Genomic DNA, 10,362 nt, shown 5'->3' with positions numbered 1-10,362 from the left:
GGTCGCGCGCACGCAGCTTCATGATGAACGTCACCGAAAGCAGAGCGCCATTATCGTCAAATATCTAAGAAACATCGTTATCACTTTCAAGGTAGTAACATACTTACTATTCATGTTAAATTAAAGTAATACTGTTTGCATGTGCTCTATAACAGATCCTCAACGGGGTGCGGGATTGTTTTGTCCCCAAAAGTTCCAGTCACAAAGCAGTGATTACCACACATCTTAACTAGCCTATCTATCTATATATATATATATATATATATATATATATATATATATATATATATATATATATATATATATATATATATATATATATATATATATAAATATATAATTACACCTTACCCTAGCTCACAAAAAATACATGTGCAGAATACACACATACTTAAATTCATGCTTAAAATAAGCCTAAAATGCAAAATAACAAGACCAATTAAAGATAGTAACAGTTATTTCAAGCACAAACGTAACAAAACATTTGAAGTAAAAGAAAAAAAGTAATTTATACAGTATAAACTTGTGAAAATGAAAGTATTAAATACAATTATATTTGTTAAATAGTTTTATTCCATATTTATGTTGTTTTATTTGTGTAATGTGTTTTTGTTAAATCATGTTCTAATATTGTTTTGAACGGCTTGTGATTTACAGTGGTGGTTTTACTATGAACTGTTTTCATTGTTTGATTGTTTTTTTGTTTTGTTTTTGCGGGTGCAGTGAATTGTATTAAAACCAGACCAAAAATCGTAATAATAACAAAACTAAATCATAATAATTATTAATGTTAATAATAATATAGGGAGCCCAGCCCACAACGACAACAAAAAACATTCAAAAATATATTGTCCCTGTTTTTAATTAATAGACAGGCCTAATAACAAATGAGATTTCTGAAATGAGAATGTCCAAGTTTCCATTTCAGAAATCTGGTCACCTTACTCTGCATGCATCAAAATGTGTTGCTAAATACTTTTATTTATTTTATTTTTTTTTTACTATATTTTTCTATATTATTGCATATGAATAAAAAAAAAAATTTAAATAATGTTTCTTTGTATTAGTTTAATGGTGAATTTTTTTTAGTTCTTATTATTTTAACTTTTTTTTCATGGTATTAAAATGTAAGTTTATGTGTGTGTGTTTAGTTGAGTTTCATACTTCAGGCTTTTATGGCGCATATACTATGATATTATTATACTATGATTAACATTTTCAAAGAGGGGAAAAAAACACCTTAATTTTATTCAGAAGCTCAAACTAAGCAAAAATGCGTAATTTTGTGCACCTGCTGATATTTATATTGTCAAAACGTAAGATGAAATTCTGATAGCTTGTAATGTCAGTCAGTGAGATCTTTATAATAGACTTAAAATGCATATAAATATCAGTTGTCACTCTATATTCCCCAATAATGTCTTAGTAAGATTATATTGAAATGCTTTCACGATCTAAGCTCTGTAGTTTTTGATGACTGAGAGATGAACAAATAAACTCAAAAGCCTGATGGATCATATTTGATACTGACATTTTAACATGGGTTTCCTAAAATATTATGTATGGATAATCAAACTATCAATCAGACAACATTAGATTGTGTGCAGATGTTTTTTCAGCAAAGTTTTGATTATGTTTATCATGATCAAAGAGGCCTTAGAAATTTACATATCAAATATTATACAATAGGCTTTATAGGGTTAATAGTATTAATATCTCTCACTCAGGGCCAAACCCCTGCTCTTATCGATACAATTAAACTCGCTTTCTGTCGTTTATCAGTTGATGCTCAAGGTCTGGGGGAGTAAGGAGGAAGCATCCCAACTGGAGAAGTGCGAGGCGGCTGCTCTCATTGTGGAGGGAACAGCTCATCAGCTAATGTCGTCGGATGGAGAAGTTGATTGATCCATACCTAGGAAACTTCAGTGAGGTCTTGTGTTAGCAGATTGTTTGCCAAGAATATAAGCTACCGTGCATTGGGGTGTTTTCTGCCATTTCAGGTTGAGTTTATTGAGATCCATGCCCTCCAGTCAGACCAGGAGGAGATAGACAGCCGGTTGTGCTCCGCCTGCATCATGCCGTCAAGCTGGGATTCAAGTCGGCAGTAGTGAGGACCCTGGACACCGACATCTTCTTCATCCTTCATCCTGCATCACGCTGACACCATCAACCTCGTCATCTACCTCGACACTGGCATGGGCCGTCACCGTCAGCTGGTCAATGTCCCAGAGCTGGCCACTCCTCTTGGGCAGCCGTACTGCAGCAGCTGCTCGGCTACTGTGTGTTTAGTGGTGAGGACTGTACCAGCACCTTCAAAGGCAAGGGCAAGGTGACACCGCTCAAAAAGCTCCAGAAGAACCCCAAATTTCAAAAGGGTTTCAGGTTGGTGGATGAATTTTAGACAGTTGAATTTGAATGTATTGAATATAATATTTGGAGAGAGCAAACTTAGCAATTATCCCAACAATCTTCCTCCAGTCAGCTGTGCGATGAGTGGAAGGTGAAGTTGGAAGTGCAGGAGCAGCTGGAGGTCTTCACGTGTGTGATGTACAGTCAAGCATGTGAGACATCAGTCAAGCCGGTCAGGAGCAAGATGCTCAAGAAGATTGTGGGAGAAGACGAGACCCTCAGCATTAAGTCGAGAGTCGATTTTGCTCGCCTGCCCCACTGCCAAGACTCACTCATCCCTCACATCCAGCGGGCAAGCGGGCAGCTGAGCCGATCTTCCGGAGGCCTAAACCCTATGACGAGGGTCAGGGGTGGGAGAAGACGGACGGAGGGATTTTGGAGCCTGTCTGGTCTTGTGGACCAATTCTGGCCCCATCTCTCATTGACCTGTTTGCTGATGATGATGGAGAGGGGGAAGAGGATGAGGTGGAGATTGATGATAAACAAACATGATGATCATTGATCCATTTAATAGTGATCAATTTAATAACCTTGCAATTGTTATAACAGAATAAATTAGATTTATACGGCTAAATTTTCAACACAAATAGCAAAAGTTACATCATAATGAGCCTAAATGTGTTATTTGCCTGTTTTTCACCAATAGAGTGGTTGTACCATGTCAATGACCTTTCCATTTGATTCCTGGTGTCCGAATTATATTAGCAAGTGGGTTCATTTGTCTCTGTATGTTGTGTGGTTTAGGAGTTAAGATGGCCGCCAAACGAACCCCATGGGACATTAGTTGACCTCGGCAACGGCAAAAATTCTTAACAAGAAACCATTAGGGTCTCAAAAAAACAGGTTACAAAAAACTGCCTAGCGGATACACGGGAACCCATTTCTCCTGCTAGACTACTTGATTATCAAAGTTTAACAAAGTGAAACATTTTACTCGAAATCACACGTTTTCTGTGTAATTTGACATGTAACGTTACCAAAAATGTCAGATTTAATCTAATTCTTTATGATTTCAGTTAATACAGGTGGAGCTGGCAAAGGTGGAGGGTTTCTAAAATCGCGCTGCAACTACAGCAAATGCTAACAAAGCATTTGAAGGTTGAGCATGACAGCTCATTGGCTACTGATACAGCAGGAACCAATCAGATGTGCTCTAAAGAGAATGATGTGATTGCAAGCAGATTGAGTTAAAGGTGCAGTAAGCGATTTTTGAGAAACACTGTTGATATTTGAAATCACCAAAACAAACACGCCCCTACCCAAAAGGATCACACCCCAATCTTGATAGCGCCACCCCCAACTTCACAAACACGCTATGGCGCACAAGCACCTCCCCCCTCATGAGTGGACACGCCGATTGGCTACACGTGTGCTTTAGTGCTCGGTCCGATCCACTTTCAACAGCGTTTCTCAGAAAATACGCTTACTGCACCTTTAAGGAGCTATCAGCCTGCGCCATCTAGAGTTTCAGGACAGAACTTTTTATTCGTTTTTGGGAAACTATTCCTATGAGCTTCAAGATTGACCTAAATCATTCTCAAGGCCAAAGTATGCAGGATTTACATGTTTACAGTCTGGTACAAATTGTGGTTTTGGTCTATACGGCTAATTTTGCCCTTCATGACAACTGTGAGGGGGGTGAAAAACTCATTCGTTTACATTATATAAAGCATTAAAGTTCTGCATAATTAAGGGCGTGGCCACTTCGAGTGACAGGTGGATTGCCCCTGCTGTTTGTCTGCTGTCCGTTAGCTCCACCCACTCCACCTGTTAGCTCATCTTTAGCCCCTTTTCAGTTATCCGGGAGTGACATGCTGTCAAGATGGCAACGGCCGCACTTTAGGCTTCAGAAACCTATGGGTGATGTCACGGACACTACGTTCATATTTATTTACAGTCTATGTGTGGCAACCGTGCCCTGGGTGCGTCGATTCACTAGGCAGTCGAAGAAAAACACATTGCCCTGGCTAAATGAAGAGTGTAGGATACTTATGAAGGAAAGAGATCAATTATTGAAACAATCTTTAAAATCAGGTCTTTCAACAGACCGACAAAAATGTACCTCATTAAGTAATAAAGTAAAAAAAGATAAACTAAAGCCAACTTCTTCATCAATACTATTGAAGAGGCAAGAGGAAATGGGAGGAAGATATGGCAAACCATCAACAAGCTGATTGGCAGAAAAAGTTGAAAATTAACACTGAATTAGTTACAGATCCAACCATCATATCTACAGAACTCTTTCTTTCTAGACTCTGTTTATGAAACAACTCAACTTTTTAATTCACCTAGCTATTCTATTTGCTCCATTAATTATGCACAGCCGATTTCTATTTACAACAAATAACTGAAACAGAAGTAGCATCAGTGGCTTAAAAAATTCTAAGGCCATGGATATCTATGGCCTTGATACTAATTTTCTAAAAAGGCACAAAGAGACCCATTCATACAGCCCATGACATATTTCATTAATCAGTCCTTAAAGGGGTGTTGAACTGAGAAATCAACTTTCCCTTGAGCTTTTGATATATAAAAGGTCATGGTAATATAAGAATAACCTGTAAGTTTCAGAGCTGAAAACTTCCAGTGTGTGTGTGTCCGTGTCCGCGAGAGTGTGTGTGATTTAATCATTGTGTTTGTTTGATATTTTGCGAGTCCTCTGAGCATTTCCCCAGAAGATACCCATATGGACTGACTGAAGCTCATTAAATATGCAAATCTTATCCAATCCTAGCCGTGGGCGTTTACTTCCAAGTGTTCAGTGCGGCACGCCCATCAAATCCGAGTGTTTTTCAGAGAGCCTCAAAACCAAGGCAGAAAATAGCCTATTACTTATTCATTATGATGTTTTTTAATGTAAAAACCACCCAAACGTCATAAGTTGACCTCAGATAACAGTATAAAAAAAATAAAAAAGCCAGTTCATGACCCCTTTAAGACAATCCATTGTGCCATCAGCTTGAAAGATGGCCCTGGTATAGTCGAAAAATGGGTGGCTAAACTGATTCAACATCTCAATACAAGCAATAATTTATTCCACCCTATGGGATTTGGGTTCAGGGTTCAACTGTGTGTTTCTGGGAAAGGTTAAAGGCTATCTAGATAAGAGTTCTTATGTTGGTGCTGTCTTTATAGATCTAAATCGAGCTTTCGATACTGTTAATTACAAAGTTCTTTTATCTAAATTAACATATTTCAATTTCTCTGAACAAGCTCTTAACTGGATAAAATCATTAGCCTGGCGTGGTAGTCTGGTACCGCTCCATTGAGCTTTGATTATGGGGCGTGTTTCAACCGAGCCAGGAAAGACCTCAATTGGATAGACCCACAACCAATCAGAGCAACGGAGCGACGCGTAACGTTAGTTGTCAAATGTCAACAGAACTCAACTGCACTGTGTTGCCAAGTCCGTGTTTTTCTCCATGTCCGCGGGTTGAAGCGACCCCAATTATGTGATTATATAAACCCAGGAATGCGAATTTTAGCAGGCAACCTTGCCAAAATAACATATTTTGCCAACCAAACGCCATTTTTTTCCGGAGAACACCTGGGAAAGTTATTGTTTTGGGCTATAGTTTTGAGTAGCAATTGTGCGCGACATTGCAAAAACACTTGGAAACCCTGTCTGCACGCACGCTGGATTAAGTAACGTTACAAGAAAAATATGAGTGTAAACGATCTTTGCCAGTAATAAAATAATTTAAGGATACACAGAGTACTTACCAACACGATCATCGTTTCTGAGAGAAATAGTGAAGGTGAATGCATATACGAACAAGTTCTCCGTTTAGGATAAGAGCAAATTCAACCCAAGAGCCTTCGATGATGTGGATGATTACGTTACTGTTGATCATCTGTCCATCATCGTCTCAAGCCCGCCCTGACAATTTCATTGGTCCAAACAGTTTCTGTTCGGGCATAATTACTCCTCTATGGAGCGAGTCCAGACCGAATTGCCCGAGCAAAAAAAATTGTGGGCGGGGCTAAATTCGGCTGGCATCCAGGCTATAAAATCATACCTATCCAGTAGAAAGCAACGTGTTTGTGTTAATGATTCAAAGTCCCCATTCTGTGAATGTCCAGTAGGGGTCCCCCAAGGCTCCACACTTGGTCCAATCGTGTTTACACTGTATATAAATGATCTGCCAGAGGCATGTCAAAATGTTGATGTTCAGATGTATGCAGATATGCTGTAATCTTTACACATGCTAAGAACTACCAAGAGATAGCATCCACACTTACATCTGCAATGGCTCACTAAGTCATGTCTCTAGTACCTAAACATAAACAAATGTTCTGTATGGCGTTTACTAAACAAAATATGAAGGTGTCACATTCTAATGCCCCTCCGCTTCATGGCTTCTTCCAAAGCGGTGGTAGTACACGCAGGGGTGGAAAAGGGGTTTCGAGGGAGGACGGAGTTCCAGCTAAAAAAAAAAAAAAAAAGGTTCCATTTTATTTTATTTTTAATTAAAAGGATTTGTATATTTTAGCAACTCAATATTCTACAATATAATAGCCACATATACACGTAATGTAATGAATAATAATAAAGAAGTAGCAGAATATTTTGTGATAAAGGCTGCACAATGTCAACTTTTCTGATCGGCCAATACCGGCAGACTGCAGCCAATGGAAATGCTTCTCCATTGTTACGTGCTTGAGGTAAATTATCTGGAATGATGAACTGTGATTTTTGACCCAAAACCCGTTACTTTAACTGTTCTAAATTAGGATATATCTGGATCAATGTGCACTGACCGCCACAGTGTTCTTGTCAGAGAACTCAGAGTCATGGATAGATGATAGCCTTTTAATGATTGCTTTGTATCAACACAGATGGACATGTGCAAGGTTGATCTAGAACAGTTAAAGAGAAATAATAATTAACATATAAATCACTTAAGTGATATAAATAAACTCAACATAAAGTGTCTTCATCCTCATTCAAGTGATAGCGATCGCTATATTAAACTTCAAAGGATTGACGTCAATGATTCAGCGCATAACTCACGTGAGATAAATAGATTGCATGAATATAAATGAATAAAACTTATAAACAGTATCTGCAACGAATACACTTGTAATACAACATTAATATTCAAATAACACTGGACTTACTTGTACATTACTCAAACAATGTCCTTAAAGTGCGAGCAATCCAGCGACTAGCGCTACGCATATTCTCAGTCTACTAAATGAGCGTAAGCTGCGCATGTTGCGCAATATTCTGTAACGTGCAGCGCTGATTCTGCGCGCATCTCCGGTTATTATGCTGAACATGGAGAATTCAGAACATTAACAGATGCCATAACAGAAACTTTGAAATGATAAAGCTGTGTTAACCTGCCTGAAATTATCCTGTCTATAAATATAATAATAATAATACATAAATGGTCATCTAAAAATGATCCGGCCGTCTTTCCCGAAAAGAGCTTGAATTTCCGTTATATCGAGTGAAATCAGATCCAGAATCGCACACTGTAATTCAGAAATGCATGCGAGATATGCACAAAACACACACAAATGGCGACCCATGCTGGTCAAAATTGGAAATGCAATGAAAACACAGGCCAAGCATGTAATGATACCTGGAAAATAAAATAAGGATTAAAAGGGATTTGAGGTAATAAAGAAAAAAAGAAGAAGAAAGAAATAAGAATGGTAAAAGCAGTTCTAGTCTAATTGTAGCCTAGATGTGAGGTAATCCATTTAGGCTGAACTCTTTGCTAATAGTATTTTATTTAAAATATGCACACATTCAATATTCACTATGTCAAAAGTGCAAAACGTGTCTTATAAATTCCATTAAAAAAAATGAACAGTTTACATCACTGTATTATTACTGTGGGTCGTTGAATACATCTATCATAAACAGTTGTCAAATATTAAATGTTTAGCTACTTATATCTCACCACGCACCCCAAAAATGATAAGAGATGTTTCTATTGTTATAATAATGATTGTCTAAAATGTCTACACATAAAGGTAAAAATAGTATTATTTTAATTTTAAAAGTGTTTGTTTTCCAGTAGATGGCAGCAATCCTCCACTAAACCAAAGCACATGTTCACTTTATCATCATGAATGAAAATGAGAAATGTAGATATTTTTTAAAAGTGGATTTTAAAATGATGCCATTTTATATAACTGTATTAATTTGTAATAATTTAAATAGAGGCAAAAAAACAAAAACAAATCCCCCTTAAACTGCACAACTTTACAGTAAAAACATTAATAAAGCTTTCTGATATTACAATGTGTGTGGTGGTGTGGTTACGGCCCTGCTTGTCTTGTGTTTTTTAGCGGGCTTTGCTAATGAGGCCAATTAGAGAGAATTATTAATATATTTTTTTTATAACAAGGGTTTATCAATGATGCGTAGGCTATATTATTGAACTAACCGAAGACAAAATGTAGAATTCAGAAAATAATGTAGAATGTTTTTTTTCCAAAAAAATATACTGTAACAAAAGCCTTGTTTGTGTAACCTTTTCCCACACAAGTTTGAAATGTTCCAAATGACCCCCAGACATTTTTTATAATAGGTTTGTGTGAATATTGTTTTAAGTTCACTTGGAATTGATATAGCTTTTATTTATACAATAATGTTGAATGTCTATCATTAATGTTTTAAAAGAAGAAAAAAAAATTCAGAGACATCGGTAGCAGTTTTCATAAAAATGTGTCATTACAACAAATATTTCAAATATACTGTCTTTAAGTTGTTTCTACATAAATTTGGAGAGTAACTGTGGAATTATTACAATGAAAAAATATTAAAAACGCAGATGTTGAATGTGCGATTAATTAGTTACTTTTTTTAATTGATATATATATATATATATATATATATATATATATATATATATATATATATATATATATATATATATATATATATATATATATATATATATATATATATATATATATATATATATATATATATATATATATATATATATATATATACTGCCTTATAACTAGATTCACCTTTACATGTTTAATTGTTCATTTTCAAAGCACTAAACTGAGATGTACAGTAACCATCCAAAACATTCAACAGATTTATTTAACCTGGGGACAATTTATTTAGAAGGTTTTTGTGACCTCTTGAACTGCAACTAAAAAACAACAACAACAACTTTCGGCCATTTCCACCACTGAGTACACAGGCCTCTGTGAAAGGGGACAGTGTGATACCATTTAGGCGCACCACTTTTGGACAAAACGTATTGTCAGTAATAGGCAGAAAACTCTGGAATAGTTTGCCCCTTCCAATAAGAGAATGTCCTACATTGAAAACCTTTAAAACTCACTTAAAACAGTTGCTTCTAGAAAACCAGACATGTACTCACACATTTATCACCCATACATTTTCACTGTTTATTGAATGCAGTATAGAGGTGGATGAACAATGTCTTTGCCATTATGTGTCTTTTTGTTTTATCAATGTACATGTCATTATTATGTGTATATTTTACTCTATAGTGAATGAATGCTGTTTGATTGTGGGCTGTCTTCTTGTTAGTCTTATGTTACCTGCCTAGGGACTGCAGATGAAAAGTAGTTATTTTGACTAATTCTGGCATATTTACATGATGTATTTTTATACTACAATGTTAATTTATATGCATAATCCCTATCAAATAAATCAATAAAATAAAAATAAATAAAAGAAGTGTACTTTGCAAGGCTGTGCGTTCAACAAACAAATGATACTTTTATTCAAAGGGGTCATCAGGTCACATATAAGACACTATTGTCAGGATGTACCAGCGGACAGAGGTGTAAAATAAGTGACAGGGACAAAAATGCACAGTCCAGAGTTGTTTTAACTCCCAAAGTGGAAAAATATAAATACATACAGTGGCAATAGTGAAGACAGAAAAATAATCCAAATATAATACAGAGGAAAATACATTTGCAATACACGAATGTAAGTTGGCT

General features: G+C 36.2%; 1 long non-coding RNA gene across 1 annotated transcript; it reads left to right on the top strand.

The window, feature by feature from the left end:
- Positions 1 to 3,125, top strand: LOC307133724. The gene is made up of 3 exons (XR_013817484.1): positions 1 to 91; positions 1,783 to 2,382; positions 2,479 to 3,125. It is a non-coding gene; the product is annotated as an uncharacterized lncRNA (long non-coding RNA).
- The last annotated feature ends 7,237 nt before the right edge of the window (positions 3,126 to 10,362 follow it).

Source organism: Gobio gobio (genome assembly GCF_949357685.1).
Source record: "Gobio gobio genome assembly, chromosome: 11".
Classification (NCBI taxonomy): domain Eukaryota; kingdom Metazoa; phylum Chordata; class Actinopteri; order Cypriniformes; family Gobionidae; genus Gobio; species Gobio gobio.
This window is presented reverse-complemented; position numbering and strand designations above follow the sequence as displayed.